The sequence below is a fragment of the Oncorhynchus masou genome, chromosome 10, assembly GCF_036934945.1.
Source record: "Oncorhynchus masou masou isolate Uvic2021 chromosome 10, UVic_Omas_1.1, whole genome shotgun sequence".
In the NCBI taxonomy this organism is placed as follows: domain Eukaryota; kingdom Metazoa; phylum Chordata; class Actinopteri; order Salmoniformes; family Salmonidae; genus Oncorhynchus; species Oncorhynchus masou.
The window spans coordinates 39,591,395-39,609,281 of record NC_088221.1 but is presented as its reverse complement, the minus strand read 5'-3'; the positions used below and the strand labels follow the sequence as shown (position 1 = coordinate 39,609,281).

The 17,887-nt window shown below is 49.3% G+C and overlaps 1 protein-coding gene across 1 annotated transcript in view; it reads right to left on the bottom strand.

Moving 5' to 3' along the window:
* LOC135547617 (inactive phospholipase C-like protein 1) overlaps window positions 1-17,887 on the bottom strand; it is a 119,502-nt gene that overhangs the window by 31,880 nt on the left and 69,735 nt on the right.

Sequence of the window (17,887 nt, the reverse complement as noted above, 5' to 3'; positions counted from 1 at the left end):
GGCTAAACTCCCATGTCAATTATACTTTCACCACTCAACTAAGACCAGACTGTGACCCCAGCTTAAAGGGATAGTTCAACCAAATAACAAAATGACATATTGGTTTCCTGACCCTGTAAGCAGACACACAGACTTTAGTGTAGTGTCCCTGGCACGGCTTCCACATCCTAACATCTTAGCATTCGTGGCACAAGTCATGATACCGATATTCAACATTTTCCCACATCATGAGAGAGTTTGTCCTAGTATCTACTGTCAATTCCATTCAATTCAAGGGGATTTATTGGCATGGGAAACATGTGTTAACATTGCCAAAGCAAGTGAGGTAGATAATATACAAAAGTGAAATAAACAATAAAAATTAGCAGTAAACATTACACATACAGAAGTTTCAAAACAATAAAGACATTACAAATGTAATATTATACATATACATATACATATATATACATATATATATATATATATATATACATATACATATACATATACATATATATATATATATATATATATATATATACAATGTTGTAACAATGTACAAATGGTTAAAGTACACAAGGGAAAATAAATAAGCATAAATAAGGGTTGTATTTACAATGGTGTTTGTTCTTCACTGGTTGCCCTTTTCTTGTGGCAACAGGTCACACATCTTGCTGCTGTGATGGCACACTGTGATATTTCACCCAGTAGATATGGGAGTTTATCAAAATTGGATCTACTGTCTCCAATTCTGTTCAACAAAATAGTTTTTTTAGGATGGAGGCTTTGACAATGTGCGGACAGACAGCGAACAGACAGCGGACAGACAGCCAGGCTTAGCATGAACCAGGTCAGCGGGTATTTAGGTGGACGGGGCAGGACAAGGCAGGACAGGGCGGGACTGTCCAGGACACAGCTTTAACAGGAACAGCGGGCCCTGTGTCACAGTATATGGCATTAGTTCCCCCAGAGGGCACGGGAAAAACAGGTCAACCCTCCTGCCGTGGTGACATACTGTATTATGTTCTCCTGGAAACCATGACAACAGGCCGTAAAGCTTTTAATGCACCACGGTTCAGCCCAAAAGAACATATATCACCTAGTATTAATCCCCCAACCCTAAGCACTCTCTCTTTGTTTTAGTTGTTTTTCCTCTACATTATTGAGCTTCGGCCAGAATGGAGCACAGATGGAGAGATGGAGGAAACATAAGATGGAAACATAGATAGTGGGGCCAGAGAAAAAAAGAAAGTGAGGGCAAAGAGAGAAGTGGCGAGGGGGGAGTGAAAGGAGAACAGAGTCAATTCTAGAAAGGATAAGAGAGTGAGGGCAGAGGAAAATCACAGAGAAGAAGTAGAGGAAGTTGAATGAGAGGAGCGAGAGATGAAAGAAAGTAGAGGAGATGATGGAGAGTAGTGGAGAGGAAGGAGAGGAGAAGATAGCAAGAGGAGAGGATGGAGATAGTAGAGGCGAGGAAGAGGAGAGTAGAGGACGGAGAGAGTAGAGGATAGAGAGAGTAGAGGATAGAGAGAGTAGAGGACGGAGAGAGTAGAGGACAGAGAGTAGAGGACAGAGAGAGTAGAGGATGGAGAGAAGAGGACAGAGAGAGTAGAGGACAGAGAGAGTAGAGGACAGAGAGAGTAGAGGATGGGGAGAGGAAGGCGAGAGTAGAGGACAGAGAGAGTAGAGGACAGAGAGAGTAGAGGATGGGGAGAGGATGGGGAGAGTAGAGGACAGAGAGAGTAGATGACAGTGAGAGTAGAGGATGGGGAGAGGAAGGAGAGAGTAGAGGAAGGAGAGAGTAGAGGACAGAGAGAGTAGAGGACAGAGAGAGTAGAGGACAGAGAGAGTAGAGGACAGAGAGAGTAGAGGACAGAGAGAGTAGAAGAAAGAGAGAGTAGAAGAAGGAGAGAGTAGAAGAAAGAGAGTAGAGGACAGAGAGAGTAGAAGATGTGGACAGGAAGGTGAGAGTAGAGGACGGAGAGAGTAGAGGACAGAGAGAGTAGAGGACAGAGAGAGTAGAGGACAGAGAGAAGAGGACAGAGAGTAGAGGACAGAGAAAGAGGACAGAGAGAGTAGAGGACAGAGAGAAAGAGGAAGGAGAGATGGAGAGAAAAGAGGAAGGAGAGAGTAGAGGAAGGAGAGAGTAGAGGACAAAGTAGAGGATGGAGAAGGTAGAGGACGGAGAGAGTAGAGGAAGGAGAGAGTAGAGGACAGAGAGAGTAGAGGACAGAGAGAGTAGAGGACAGAGAGAGAGAGAGGAAGGAGAGAGAGTAGAGGAAGGAGAGATGGAGAGGAAGGGAAGGAGAGAGTAGAGGATGGAGAGAGTAGAGGAGAAAGTAGAGGATGGAGAAGGTAGAGGACGGAGAGAGTAGAGGAAGGAGAGTAGAGGAAGGAGAGAGTAGAGGATGGAGAGAGTAGAGGATGGAGAGAGTAGAGGAAGGAGAGAGTAGAGGAAGGAGAGAGTAGAGGAGAGGAAGAGTAGAGGAAGGAGAGAGTAGAGGAGGATGGAGAGAGTAGAGGATGGAGAGAGTAGAGGATGGAGAGAGTAGAGGATGGAGAGAGTAGAGGAAGGAGAGAGTAGAGAATGGAGAGAGTAGAGGATGGAGAGAGTAGAGGAAGGAGAGAATAGAGGAAGGAGAGAGTAGAGGATGGAGAGAGTAGAGGAAGGAGAGAGTAGAGGAGAGAGTAGAGGAAGGAGAGAGGATGGAGAGAGTAGAGGACAGAGAGAGTAGAGGATGGGGAGAGGAAGGAGAGTAGAGGACAGAGAGAGTAGAGGACGGAGAGAGTAGAGGATGGGGAGAGGAAGGAGAGAGTAGAGGACAGAGAGAGTTTCTTTCTCTCGGAGGACCATGCCTCAGGACTACCTGGCATGATGACTCCTTTCTGTCCCCAGTCCACCTGGCCGTGCTGCTGCTCCAGTTTCAACTGTTCTGCCTGCGGCTTTGAAATCCTGACCTGTTCACCGGACGTGCTACCTGTCCCAGACCTATTATTTTACCATGCTGGTCATTTATGAACATTTGGGCCATGTTCTGTTATAATCTCCTCATCCCGCCATCCCTCATAGACTGGTTCCTCTCTAGGTTTCTTCCTAGGTTTTGGCCTTTCTGGGGAGTTTTTCCTAGCCAACGTGCTTCAACACCTGCATTGCTTGCTGTTTGGGGTTTTAGGCTGGGTTTCTGTACAGCACTTTGAGATATCAGCTGATGTACGAAGGGCTTTATAAATAAATTTGATTTGATCTGAGGAGAGAGTAGAGGAAGGAGAGAGTAGAGAGTAGTATGAGACAATACTACATTGTTTAGTCACGCACATCAGAGATGTCATCATGGCCTCCGACCTCTCTCCATCCTCTCCTCTCCTTCCTTTCCTCTCTCCTCCTCCTTTCTCCATCCTCCTCTCCCATCTCATCCTCCTCCTCCTCTCCATCCCTCATCCTCTCCCATCCTCTCCTCTCCTCTCCTCTCCCTCTCCATCCTCTCCTCTCCTCCATCCTCTCCTCCTCCATCCTCTCTCCCTCCCATCCTCTCTCTCCTCCCTCCGCTCTCCATCCTCCCTCTCCCCTCTCCATCCTCTCCCTCCTCCATCCTCTCCATCTCCATCCTCTCCCTCTCCGCTCTCCATCCTCTCCTCTCCGCTCTCTCCATCCTCTCCCTCTCCGCTCTCCATCCTCTCCTCTCCGCTCTCCATCCTCTCCTCTCCGCTCTCCATCCTCTCCTCTCCGCTCTCCATCCTCTCCTCTCCGCTCTCCATCCTCTCCTCTCCGCTCTCCATCCTCTCCTCTCCGCTCTCCATCCTCTCCTCTCCGCTCTCCATCCTCTCCTCTCCGCTCTCCATCCTCTCCTCTCCGCTCTCCATCCTCTCCTCTCCGCTCTCCATCCTCTCCTCTCCTCCTCCTCTCCTCTCCATCTCCTCCATCCTCTCCTCCTCTCTCCATCCTCTCCATCTCCATCCTCTTCTCTCATCCTCTCCTCTCCGCTCCATCCTCTCCATCTCCATCCATCCTCCTCTCTCCATCCTCCTCTCTCCATCCTCTCCTCTCTTCTCCTCTCCTCCATCCTCCATCCTCTCTCCATCCCTCTCCTCTCCTTCTCCTCCATCCTCTCCTCTCTCTCTTCATCCTCTCCATCCCTCTCCTTCCCATCCTCTCCTCTCCTCTTTCCATCCTCTCCTCTCCTCTTTCCATCCTCTCCTCTCCTCTTTCCATCCTCTCCTCTCCTCTTTCCATCCTCTCCTCTCTCCATCCTCTCCTCTACTTTCTTTAAACTTTCTCGCTCCTCTCATTCAACTGCCATCTAGGACCTCTGTATACCAAGCAGTCTCAGAGGAAGGCCCTAAAGATTGCCCAAGACTCCAGCCACCCTAATCATAGACTGTTATCTCTGCTACCGCATGGCAAGCGGTACCGGTGTACCAAGTCTAGGTCCAAGAGGCTTCTAAACAGCTTCTACCTCGAAGCCATAAGACTCCTGAACAGCTAATCAAAGGGCTCTTTTACACTGCTGCTACTCTCTGTTTATCATCTATGCATAGTCACTTTAACTCTACCTACATGTACATATTACTTCAATACCGGTGCCCCGCACATTGACTCTGTACCGGTACCCCCTGTATATAGCATCGCTACTGTTATTTTACTGCTCTTCTTTAATTATTTGTTACTTTTTTTTTTACTTAAGACTTATTTTTCTTAAAACTGCATTGTTGGTTAGGGCTTGTAAGTAAGACTTTCACTAAGGTCTACAGCTGTTGTATTCAGCATTTCACTGTAAGGTCTACAGCTGTTGTATTCAGCATTTCACTGTAAGGTCTACAGCTGTTGTATTCAGCATTTCACTGTAAGGTCTACAGCTGTTGTATTCAGCATTTCACTGTAAGGTCTACAGCTGTTGTATTCAGCATTTCACTGTAAGGTCTACAGCTGTTGTATTCAGCATTTCACTGTAAGGTCTAAGGTCTACAGCTGTTGTATGTATTCAGCATTTCACTGTAAGGTCTACAGCTGTTGTATTCAGCATTTCACTGTAAGGTCTACAGCTGTTGTATTCAGCATTTCACTGTAAGGTCTACAGCTGTTGTATTCAGCATTTCACTGTAAGGTCTACAGCTGTTGTATTCAGCATTTCACTGTAAGGTCTACAGCTGTTGTATTCAGCATTTCACTGTAAGGTCTACAGCTGTTGTATTCAGCATTTCTGTACTGTGTTGTATTCAGCATTTCTACAGCTGTTGTATTCAGCATTTCACTGTAAGGTCTACAGCTGTTGTATTCAGCATTTCACTGTAAGGTCTACAGCTGTTGTATTCAGCATTTCACTGTAAGGTCTACAGCTGTTGTATTCAGCATTTCACTGTAAGGTCTACAGCTGTTGTATTCAGCATTTCACTGTAAGGTCTACAGCTGTTGTATTCAGCATTTCACTGTAAGGTCTACAGCTGTTGTATTCAGCATTTCAATGTAAGGTCTACAGCTGTTATATTCAGTGTATGTGACAAATAACATTTGATTTGATTCATTCAGCCCACTGAATCGGAGGTGTAGTAAAGACCTGGGAGGGATAGACACAGGGGAGGGAAGGGGAGAAGAGGAGAGGAGGGGAGGGAGGGGAGGAAGGGGAGGGGGAGGGGAGGGAGGGGGAGGGAGGGGAGGAGGGGAGAGGAGGGGAGGAGAGAAGAGGAGAGAGGGAGGAGGGGAGGGAGGAGGGAGAGGGGGAGGAGAGGAGAGGGAGAGGAGGGATGAGAGGGAGATGAGGGGAGGAGGATGAGAAGGAGAGGGGGAGGAGAGAGGAGGGGAGGGGGAGGAGAGGGAGAGGAGAGGATGGAGGAGGGAGAGAGAGAGGTGGATGAGAGGAGGGGAGGAGAGAGGGAGAGGGGGGATGAGGGAGAGGATGAGAGGGAGATGAGGGGGGAGGAGGATGAGAGGAAAGGAGAGGAGGGGAGGAGAGAGGAGAGGAGGGGGGAGGAGGATGAGAGAGGGAGGGGAGGAGGGGAGGAGGATGAGAGGAGGGGAGGAGAGGGTGAGAGGAGAGGATGGAGGGGAGGAGGAGAGGAGGAGAGGAGGAGAGGAGGGGAGAAGAGAGGGAGGAGAGGAGAGGATAGGAGGGGGAGGAGGATGAGGGAGGAGGGGAGGAGGAGAGAGGGAGGGGAGGGGTGGATGAGGGAGAGGTGGGGAGGGGGGGGGGAGGGGGAGGGAGGAGGAGGATGAGAGGATAGGAGAGGAGGGGGAGGGAGGATGAGAGGAGGGGGGGAGAAGGAGAGAGAGGAGAGGAGGGGAGGGGAGAAGAGGAGGGGAGGATAATAGGGGAGAAGAGGAGGAGGTGAGGAGGGGAGAAGAGGAGGGGAAGAGAGGGTGAGAGGAAAGGAGGAGAGGAGATAAGATGAGAAGAGGAGGAGAGGATGGGAGGATGAGAGGAGATGAGAAGAGAAGAAGAGGAGGGGAGGAGAGGAGGGGAGAAGAGAAGAAGAGGAGGGGAGAGGAGGATGAGAGGAGAGGAGAGGAGGGGAGAGGAGATGAGGATGAGAGGAGAGGAGGGGAGGATGAGAGGAGAGGAGGGGAGGGGAGAAGAGGAGGGGAGGAGGGTAGGATAATAGGGGAGAAGAGAAGGAGGTGAGGAGGGGAGAAGAGGAGGGGAAGAGAGGATGAGAGGAAAGGAGGAGAGGAGATAAGGAGAGGAGGGGAGAAGAGAAGAAGAGGAGGAGGGGAGAGGAGGATGAGAGGAGATGAGGATGAGAGGAGGGGAGGATGAGAGGAGAGGAGAGGAGGGGAGGGGAGAAGAGGAGGGGAGGAGGGGAGGATAATAGGGGAGAAGAGGAGGAGGTGAGGAGGGAGGAGAGGAGAGGGTGAGAGAGGAAAGGAGGAGAGGAGATAAGGAGAGGGAGGGAGAAGAGAGAGGAAGAGGAGGAGGAGAGGAGGGGGGGAGGAGGATGAGAGGAGAGGGGGGGAGGGGGAGGGGAGAAGAGGAGGAGAGAACAGAAGATGAGGGGGAGGAGGGTAGGGGAGATGATAGGGGAGGAAGGTGAGAAGGGGAGGGGGAGGAGGGGAGAGAGGAGAAGGAGAGAAGAGGAGGATGAGAGGAGAGAGGAGGAGAGAGAGAAGAGAAGAGAAGAGAGGAGGGAGGAGGGTAGGATGATAGGGGAGAAGGGGAGGAGGTGAGAAGGGAGGAGAGGAGGGAGGAGAGAGGAGGAGAGGAGGGGAGAAGAGGAGGAGAGGAGGAGAAGAGGAGAAGGAAGAGAGGATAGGAGAGGGGAGGAGGATGAGAGAAGGGGGAGGGAGAAGAGGAGGAGAGGTGGATGAGAGGAGAGGGCAGGAGAAGAGGATGAGAGGAGAGGAGGGGAGAAGAGGTGGATGAGAGGAGAGGAGGGGAGGAGGAGAAGAGGATGAGAGGAGAGGAGGGGGGAGGAGGATGAGAGGGGAGAAGGGGATGAGGTGAGGAGGGGAGAAGAGGAGGGCAGGGAGAGGGTGAGAGGAGAGGAGGAGAGGAGATAAGGAGAGAAGAGGAGGAGGGAGAGGAGGATGAGAGGAGAGGGGGAGGAGGAGGGAGAGGAGTGGAGAGGAGAGGAGGGGGGGAGGAGGATGAGAGGAGAGGGGGGGGAGGGGAGAAGAGGAGGAGAGAAGAGAAAAGGAGGAGGGGGGAGTTTGATAGGGGAAAAGGGGAGGAGGTGAGGAGGGGAGAAGAGGAGGTGGGGAGGGAGGAGAGGAGGGGAGGGAGGGGAGGATGGGATGAGAGGAGAGGAGAGGAGGAGAGAGAGAGAGGAAGGAGAGAGTAGAGGATGGAGAGAGTAGAGGATGGAGAGAAGAGGAGGAGAGAAGAGAGAGGGGGAAGAGGATGATAGGGGAGAAGGGAAGGGAATGAGATGGGAGAGAGGAGAGGAGAAGAGGAGAGAAGAAGAGGAGGAGAGGAGGGGAGAGGAGGGAGAGGAGGGGAGAACAGGAGAAGAGAGGAGGGAGAGGAGATCCACACATGTCCAAGTGGCTCTAAATACAGGCATCTATGAGTGAGATGGAGAAACAGAAGGAGTAGAATGGCAGGAGATTGATCTAATGAAAAAGGAGATGGAGCGAAGTTGAGAAAGGAAATTGAAAGTTGGACCCTTGTGACGGAGTTCATAGACAGACTAGTAATGTCACCATAAAAAATCTGAATCAGAATGGAATTTAAGGATGACCTCTGGCGCTTTAGGGTTAGAATAGGGCTGGTCGATACAGTCTCTGGCGCTTTAGGGTTAGAATAGGGCCGGTCGATACGGTCTCTGGGGCTTTAGGGTTAGAATAGGGCTGGTCGATACGGTCTCTGGCGCTTTAGGGTTAGAATAGGGCTGGTCGATACGGTCTCTGACGCTTTAGGGTTAGAATAGGGCTGGTCGATACGGTCTCTGGCGCTTTAGGGTTAGAATAGGGCTGGTCGATACGGTCTCTGGCGCTTTAGGGTTAGAATAGGGCTGGTCAATACGGTCTCTGGCGCTTTAGGGTTAGAATAGGGCTGGTCGATACGGCCTCTGGCGCTGTAGGGTTAGAATAGGGCTGGTCGATACGGCCTCTGGCGCTTTAGGGTTAGAATAGGGCTGGTCGATACGGCCTCTGGCGCTTTAGGGTTAGAATAGGGCTGGTCGATACGGTCTCTGGCGCTTTAGGGTTAGAATAGGGCTGGTCGATACGGCCTCTGGCGCTTTAGGGTTAGAATAGGGCTGGTCGATACGGCCTCTGGCGCTTTTGTGTTAGAATAGAGCTGGTCGATACGGTCTCTGGGAGGGTTAGAATAGAGCTGGTCGATGGTCTCTGACGCTTTAGGGTTAGAATAGGGCTGGTCGATACGGTCTCTGGGGCTTTAGGGTTAGAATAGGGCTGGTCGAGGCCTCTGGCGCTTTAGGGTTAGAATAGGGCTGGTCGAACGGCCTCTGGCGCTTTAGGGTTAGAATAGGGCTGGTCGATACGGCCTCTGGCGCTTTAGGGTTAGAATAGGGCTGGTCGATACGGCCTCTGGCGCTTTAGGGTTAGAATAGGGCCGGTCGATACGGCCTCTGGCGCTTTAGGGTTAGAATAGGGCCGGTCGATACGGTCTCTGGGGCTTTAGGGTTAGAATAGGGCTGGTCGATACGGTCTCTGGCGCTTTAGGGTTAGAATAGGGCCGGTCGATACGGTCTCTGGCGCTTTAGGGTTAGAACAGGGCTGGACGATACGGTCTCTGGCGCTTTAGGGTTAGAATAGGGCTGGTCGATACGGTCTCTGACGCTTTAGGGTTAGAATAGGGCTGGTCGATACGGTCTCTGACGCTTTAGGGTTAGAATAGGGCTGGTCGATACGGTCTCTGGCGCTTTAGGGTTAGAATAGGGCTGGACGATACGGTCTCTGGGGCTTTAGGGTTAGAATAGGGCCGGAGAGGGTCATAATAGGGCTGGTCGATACGGTCTCTGGCGCTTTAGGGTTAGAATAGGGCTGGTCGATACGGTCTCTGGGGCTTTAGGGTTAGAATAGGGCTGGTCGATACGGTCTCTGGCGCTTTAGGGTCATAATAGGGCTGGTCGATACGGTCTCTGGCGCTTTAGGGTTAGAATAGGGCTGGTCGATACGGTCTCTGGCGCTTTAGGGTCATAATAGGGCTGGTCGATACGGTCTCTGGCGCTTTAGGGTTAGAATAGGGCTGGTCGATACGGTCTCTGACGCTTTAGGGTTAGAATAGGGCTGGTCGATACGGTCTCTGGCGCTTTAGGGTTAGAATAGGGCTGGTCGATACGGTCTCTGGCGCTTTAGGGTTAGGAATAGGGCTGGTCGATACGGTCTCTGGCGCTTTAGGGTCAGAATAGGGCTGGTCGAGGTCTCTGGCGCTTTAGGGTCATAATAGGGCTGGTCGATACGGTCTCTGGCGCTTTAGGGTCATAATAGGGCTGGTCGATACGGTCTCTGGGGCTTTAGGGTTTGAATAGGGGCGGGACGATACGGTCTCTGGCGCTTTAGGGTCATAATAGGGCTGGTCGATAGGTCTCTGGCGCTTTAGGGTTAGAATAGAGCTGGTCGACACGGTCTCTGGCGCTTTAGGGTTAGAACAGGGCTGGTCGATACGGTCTCTGGCGCTTTAGGGTTAGAATAGGGCTGGTCGATACGGTCTCTGGCGCTTTAGGGTCATAATAGGGCTGGTCGATACGGTCTCTGGCGCTTTAGGGTTAGAATAGGGCTGGTCGATACGGTCTCTGGCGCTTTAGGGTCAGAATAGGGCTGGTCGATACGGTCTCTGGCGCTTTAGGGTTAGAATAGGGCTGGTCGATACGGTCTCTGACGCTTTAGGGTCATAATAGGGCTGGTCGATACGGTCTCTGGCGCTTTAGGGTTAGAATAGGGCTGGTCGATACGGCCTCTGACGCTTTAGGGTTAGAATAGGGCTGGTCGATACGGTCTCTGGCGCTTTAGGGTTAGAATAGGGCTGGTCGATACGGTCTCTGGCGCTTTAGGGTTAGAATAAGGCCGGTCGATACGGTCTCTGGCGCTTTAGGGTTAGAATAAGGCTGGTCGATACGGCCTCTGGCGCTTTAGGGTTAGAATAAGGCCGGTCGATACGGTCTCTGGCGCTTTAGGGTTAGAATGGGGCTGGTCGATACGGCCTCTGGCGCTGTAGGGTTAGAATAGGGCTGGTCGATACGGCCTCTGGCGCTTTAGGGTTAGAATAGGGCTGGTCGATACGGTCTCTGACGCTTTAGGGTTAGAATAGGGCTGGTCGATACGGTCTCTGGCGCTTTAGGGTTAGAATAGGGCTGGTCGATACGGTCTCTGGCGCTTTAGGGTTAGAATAGGGCTGGTCGATACGGCCTCTGGCGCTTTAGGGTTAGAATAGGGCTGGTCGATACGGTCTCTGACGCTTTAGGGTTAGAATAGGGCTGGTCGATACGGTCTCTGGCGCTTTAGGGTTAGAATAGGGCTGGTCGATACGGCCTCTGGCGCTTTAGTGTTAGAATAGAGCTGGTCGATACGGTCTCTGACGCTTTAGGGTTAGAATAGGGCTGGTCGATACGGCCTCTGACGCTTTAGGGTTAGAATAGGGCTGGTCGATACGGTCTCTGACGCTTTAGGGTTAGAATAGAGCTGGTCGATACGGTCTCTGACGCTTTAGGGTTAGAATAGGGCTGGTCGATACGGTCTCTGGGGCTTTAGGGTTAGAATAGGGCTGGTCGATACGGTCTCTGACGCTTTAGGGTTAGAATAGGGCTGGTCGATACGGTCTCTGGCGCTTTAGGGTTAGAATAGGGCTGGTCGATACGGCCTCTGGCGCTTTAGTGTTAGAATAGAGCTGGTCGATACGGTCTCTGACGCTTTAGGGTTAGAATAGGGCTGGTCGATACGGCCTCTGACGCTTTAGGGTTAGAATAGGGCTGGTCGATACGGTCTCTGACGCTTTAGGGTTAGAATAGGCTGGTCGATACGGTCTCTGGCGCTTTAGGGTTAGAATAGGGCTGGTCGATACGGTCTCTGGGGCTTTAGGGTTAGAATAGGGCTGGTCGATACGGTCTCTGGCGCTTTAGGGTTAGAATAGGGCTGGTCGATACGGTCTCTGGCGCTTTAGGGTTAGAATGGGGCTGGTCGATACGGCCTCTGGCGCTGTAGGGTTAGAATAGGGCTTTAGGCCTCTGGCGCTTTAGGGTTAGAATAGGGCCGGTCGATACGGTCTCTGACGCTTTAGGGTCATAATAGGGCTGGTCGATTCTGGCGCTTTAGGGTTAGAATAGGGCTGGTCGATACGGTCTCTGACGCTTTAGGGTCATAATAGGGCTGGTCGACACGGTCTCTGGCGCTTTAGGGTTAGAATAGGGCTGGTCGATACGGCCTCTGACGCTTTAGGGTCAGAATAGGGCTGGTCGATACGGTCTCTGGCGCTTTAGGGTCATAATAGGGCTATCGATACGGTCTCTGGCGCTTTAGGGTCAGAATAGGGCTGGTCGATACGGTCTCTGGCGCTTTAGGGTTAGAATAGGGCTGGTTAGAAGGGTCATAATAGGGCTGGTCGATACGGTCTCTGGCGCTTTAGGGTTAGAATAAGGCGGTCTCTGGCGCTTTAGGGTTAGAATAAGGGGTCTGGTCTCTGGCGCTTTAGGGTTAGAATAGGGCTGGTCGATACGGCCTCTGGCGCTTTAGGGTTAGAATAAGGCCGGTCGATACGGTCTCTGGCGCTTTAGGGTTAGAATAGGGCCGGTCGATACGGTCTCTGGCGCTTTAGGGTTAGAATAGGGCTGGTCGATACGGCCTCTGGTGCTTTAGGGTTAGAATAGGGCTGGTCGATACGGCCTCTGGTGCTTTAGGGTTAGAATAGGGCTGGTCGCGGCCTTAGGGTTAGAATAGGGCTGGTCGATACGGTCTCTGGCGCTTTAGGGTTAGCTGGTCGATAGGGTCTCTGGCGCTTTAGGGTTAAATAGGGCTGGTCGATACGGCCTCTGGGGCTTTAGGGTTAGAATAGGGCTGGTCGATTCTGGCGCTTTAGGGTTAGAATAGGGCTGGTCGATACGGCCTCTGGGGCTTTAGGGTTAGAATAGGGCTGGTCGATACGGTCTCTGGCGCTTTAGGGTTAGAATAGGGCTGGTCGATACGGCCTCTGGCGCTTTAGGGTTAGAATAGGGCTGGTCGATACGGCCTCTGGCGCTTTAGGGTTAGAATAGGGCTGGTCGATACGGCCTCTGGCGCTTTAGGGTTAGAATAGGGCTGGACGAAACGGCCAAAATATCATATCACAGTATTTTTTTTTTTTAAATGGGACGTTATCACGGTATTTGACCGTATTTGATGTGTTTGAATAATAAAAGTTGTAAATGTGCTTTATGAGTTGTGTATGATCCCAGGGTATCAACACATACATTCTACAAGTTATTTCGATGGGGCTTTCTCCATTCTGATTGTTGTATAGTGTTCAATGAAACTTTTTCAGCATTTTCATCAATTTCTGTATTTCCTGCACTCACTTGAGATCATTTCCACACTGTCACGTACGGCTTCGCTTATTCCTCTTTGATTTAGAAGATACTGTTGCACAAAAAACATGCAGGTGTCGGTCTACACCATCACTGGCATTATCAGGCTGTATAGCTCGTTATGTTTGCTCTGACTCAGTACATGTATTAGCTAGCTAGCAATTAGCATTAGCATGAATGGCTAACAAGATTTAGGCACAAATTACTAAGAAAAGACAAACTAGCTGTTTGCTGATGTAAGAAACACAAACTAATAGTGTCACTATAGAACGCTAGTTGATTTATATTAAGAAGCAAAGAGAAAACAGCATTGCTGTCATCAACATTGTTTCATGTATAGATCGTTCAAAGACTCAATCATTGACATTCTTATTGACAGTTGAGGCTGCTTTGTGTGATGTATTGTTGTCTCTACCTTCTTGCCCTTTGTGCGGTTGTCTGTGCCCAATCATGTTTGTACCATGTGTTGTGTTGCTACCATGTTGTTGTTATGTTGCTACCATGCTGTGTTGTCATGTGTTGCTTCCTTGCTATGTTGTTGTCTTAGGTCTCTCTTTATGTAGTGTTGTGTTGTCTCTCTTGCCGTGATGTGTGTTTTGTCCTGTATTTATATTTTCTTTGTTTATTTTTAATCCCAGTCCCCGTCCCCACAGGAGGCCTTTTGATACGCCGTCATAGTAATTAAGACTTTGTTCTTTAACTGACGTGCCTAGTTAAATAAAGGTTTATATATATATAATAATAAATGTGCTGTATTGCCCATGTAAAGACTGGACGCAAGTGTCTTGTGGTCAGAGAACAACAAATGCGCTCCTTGAGGGACACGGGGCTGGGCTGTCTGTGGAAAGCAGCACGGAGAGAGAGTGAGAGCGGAGAGAGAGAGAGAGAGGAATCAAGTAGCCAAGTAAAGGATGAAAATGTACGTTACACTCGCAGTATCACATTTAACAAACCAAACACTCAAATACTGTTATAGAAGGTAAAGTAAACACCCAAACTGGTCAGTGCATCAATACTGGTATATGGTAAAATACGGTATACTGCCCCACCATAGGTTAGAACAGTCCTGATGCAATGTAATGTCATCAGTAGTCTGATAGTGTATAGATCACTGGTGAACTGGGATTGGCCTGAGGAGCTTAATAGGCCACGTGTCACAAACATACCACTAACTAATTCCCTATAGTCCCCGCCCACACCCATCCATGTGCATTGGTGGTTCCATCCATCAGCTAATGCATTAAACCACTTATCCACCCTTTAATAACAAAATCAAATCAAAACAAATCCACCCCTCCTCCCCAACCCAGAACAACAACTGGGGCTACTGTTAATCCACCTCTTTATCCCTCTACCCCTCCATCCATCCACCCATTGCCGAAACTGTGGCCTATGATCTGGCTAATGATCCCCACCCAGCCAGCAGTAGAGCCAAAGTAGATTAAGGTGCGCACGCACACACACACACACACACACACACACACACACACACACACACACACACACACACACACACACACACACACACACCCCTTATGGAATGAAAGATGGTGCCTCTATAGTTAAATAACCTCTCTTCTTCTCTCTCTTTCTCTCTCTCCCTGTCTCTCTGAGGTTGGTAGAACATGGGATTAGAGAGCAGTAGAGCAGCACAGTGACTTCCCCAGGTCAGCCTATCAGGCTGGTTTAGACAAAACATTAGACTGTGGAATATGAGGCTGATCAGATCTGATGTGGTCTGCTGTCATTGTGCTAATCTGTAAACAAACGTAATGATGATGGGGAGTACAGTACTGAGCAGAGAGCCTCTATGTATTTCTATACAGTACTGAGCAGAGAGCCTCTATGTATTTCTATACAATACTGAGCAGAGAGCCTCTATGTATTTCTATACAGTACTGAGCAGAGAGCCTCTATGTATTTCTATACAGTACTGAGCAGAGAGCCTCTATGTATTTCTATCAGTACTGAGCAGAGAGCCTCTATGTATTTCTCTACAGTTGAGTAGAACTGTATTTCTATAGAGTATGAGCAGAGAGCCTCTATGTATTTCTATCAGGCTGATTTAGAGAAAACATCTATGTATGTCTAATAGAGTACTGAGCAGATCTGAGCCTCTATGTATTGCTAATCTGTAAACAAAGCCTCTATGTAATAGATGATGAGGAGAGTACAGTATTTCTATAGAGTACAGCAGAGCCTCTATGTATTTCTATAGAGTACTGAGCAGAGAGCCTCTATGTATTTCTATAGAGTACTGAGCAGAGAGCCTCTATGTATTTCTATACAGTACTGAGCAGAGAGCCTCTATGTATTTCTATACAGTACTGAGCAGAGAGCCTCTATGTATTTATATACAGAAACAGACGTCTCACAAGTCCTCAACTGGAAGCTTCATTAAATAGTATACGCAAAACACCAGTCTCAACGTCAACAGTGAAGAGGCGAGTCCGGGATGCTGGCCTTCTAGGCAGAGTTCCTCTGTCAGACTAGAACCCGAAGGAACATCTTTGGAGAGACCTGAAAATAGCTGTGCAGCGACGCTCCCCATCCAACCTGACAGAGCTTGAGAGGATCTGCAGGGAAGAATGGGAGAAACTCCCCAAATACATGTGTGCCAAGCTTGTAGCCTGCCTCCACAGCAAATCAAAGTTGTCACAAAAAGAGACATTCTTATCGTTGCAAAGTTTCTTCAGGTACTCGTTCAGGGCAGAGAGTCGGCTGAAACATTCGGAACCCCTTCGGTACCACAGGAGGGGGCCAGAGATAATTGTTCTCTTCCTTGTGCGACAGAGGGTGCTTAAACAAATTGTTGTCCTCCCTCAGTTCGCCTAGTGACGATGGTGTCAATATTGGAGTAGTTGGACAGAACCGAGGCAGGATGGGGTTGATGTCATGGACACGGACTCCTGGGTGACAGTGGACCTTGGTTGGTCCACAGATCGTGGTCAGGAAAACATCTCTCACCATCGAGCTGCCCACAATGATGGTGGTCTACTGAACTGCGGTGGCCGTGGGGGAGGGTGCCACTTGGCAGCTGTCGGGTGGTGGTATACACCCAGGATTCGTGCTGACTCCCGGGGCTGGTAGGTCCGTCTCAAGCAGGGCATAGCTATTTGATAGCGGGATTGGATCTTATTGGATAGATGAAGGGTGGCTAGACTGCTTCCCCGATCTCCTACGCCTTCTACGTGAGTGTCCAGTCTCCCAAGGGCCGCGAAGTTGAGCTTAACTTCTGTCCATTCCATTGGGACAGATCAACGCCGCCCGATTTATCAACAGCTTTGCTATAGGAGATTTGGTTTGCCTCGGTTACAGCAAGGTTGGTGTACTTAGACAGCAGGCTATCCTTTTCTCTCACCTGAACTGCCAGAGGATCTCTTCCCTAAGCAGCTTGATGGTGGTGCATTTAGATACATTTATTTTAATTTGATTTATTTCACCTTTATTTAATCAGGTAGGCTAGTTGAGAACAAGTTCTCATTTACAACTGTGACCTGGACAAGATAAAGCAAAGCAGTTCGACACATACAACAACACAGAGTTACGCATGGAGTAAACAAACATACAATCAATAATACAGTAGAAAAATCTATATACAGCATGTGCAAATGAGGTAGGATACGAGAGGTAAGGCAATAAATAGGCCATGGTGGCGAAGGAATTACAATATAGCAATTAAACACTGGAATGGTAGGATGTGCAGAAGATGAATGTGAGATACTGGGGTACAAAGGAGCAAGATAAATAAATACATACAGTATGGGGATGAGGTAGATTGGATGGCTGGGATGAGGTAGATTGGATGGCTGGGATGAGGTAGATTGGATGGCTGCGATGAGGTAGATTGGATGGCTGCGATGAGGTAGATTGGATGGCTGCGATGAGGTAGATTGGATGGCTGCGATGAGGTAGATTGGATGGCTGTGATGAGGTAGATTGGATGGCTGCGATGAGGTAGATTGGCTATTTACAGATGAGCTATGTAAATCTCTGCCCATTTTCCAGTTCCACCTTATCTTGTGATTGTGTTGAAAACATCTCACGTCGGACACATTTGTGGACAAAAACACCAGTGGGCTAGCACTGCTAGAGTTAGCCTGCTCTGTTTTCATGATGACTAGCAGCTAACTGCTACTTAACAGGAATCTGGGACACAAACTTGTGGTCCCAGCTGTAAAGGCTGACCATGTCTTGGAATCCGTGTCAATCCAAACTTTAGCTTTGATTAAAAACAATTAAAAACAATTTAAACTAGCTTACCTCCGACAACTAAATACACATATAAAATGAAAAACACTTCCCTTTAGTCTATGTGGCGGCAGGTAGCCTAGTGGCTAGAGCATTGGGCCAGTAACCAAAAGGTTTGCTCGATCAAATCCCAGAGCTGACAAGGTAAACATCTGTCATTCTGTCCCTGAACAAGGCAGTTAACCCACTGTTCCTAGGCCATCATTGTAAATAAAAATGTGTTCTTAACTGACTTGCCGAGTTAATTAAAGGTAAAATAAAATGGTTCTACCTCATGCAAACTTCCACACACACTGTTTATCACCAGACTTAATGTGAAAAGAGTTGGAGAACAAACACACACACACAGATGAGCCATTGGTCAGCCATCTCCTATCTATGTGTAGGCCTAATCAGTGGAAAATCTAATCAGTGTGAGTCAGTCCCCCTGGCTGCTCAGTGTGATTGCAGTAGAGCTGCAGGGCCACTAATAGTGATTGCTGGGTCACAATCAGAGCTATTTTCTCCACAGGGCTGTCTGTTTGCAATGTGCCCACTCTGACTGCTCTGCCCACTGAGACGCCACTCTCAAAACTATCTATCACCCAGTAGCTAGTCTGAATAACCTGCGAGACAGAGAGACAGACAGATAGAGAAAGAATTTGAAGTCAAATGTTTGCTGATGATCTGGTGCTTCTGTCACCAACCAAGGAAGGCCTACAGCAGC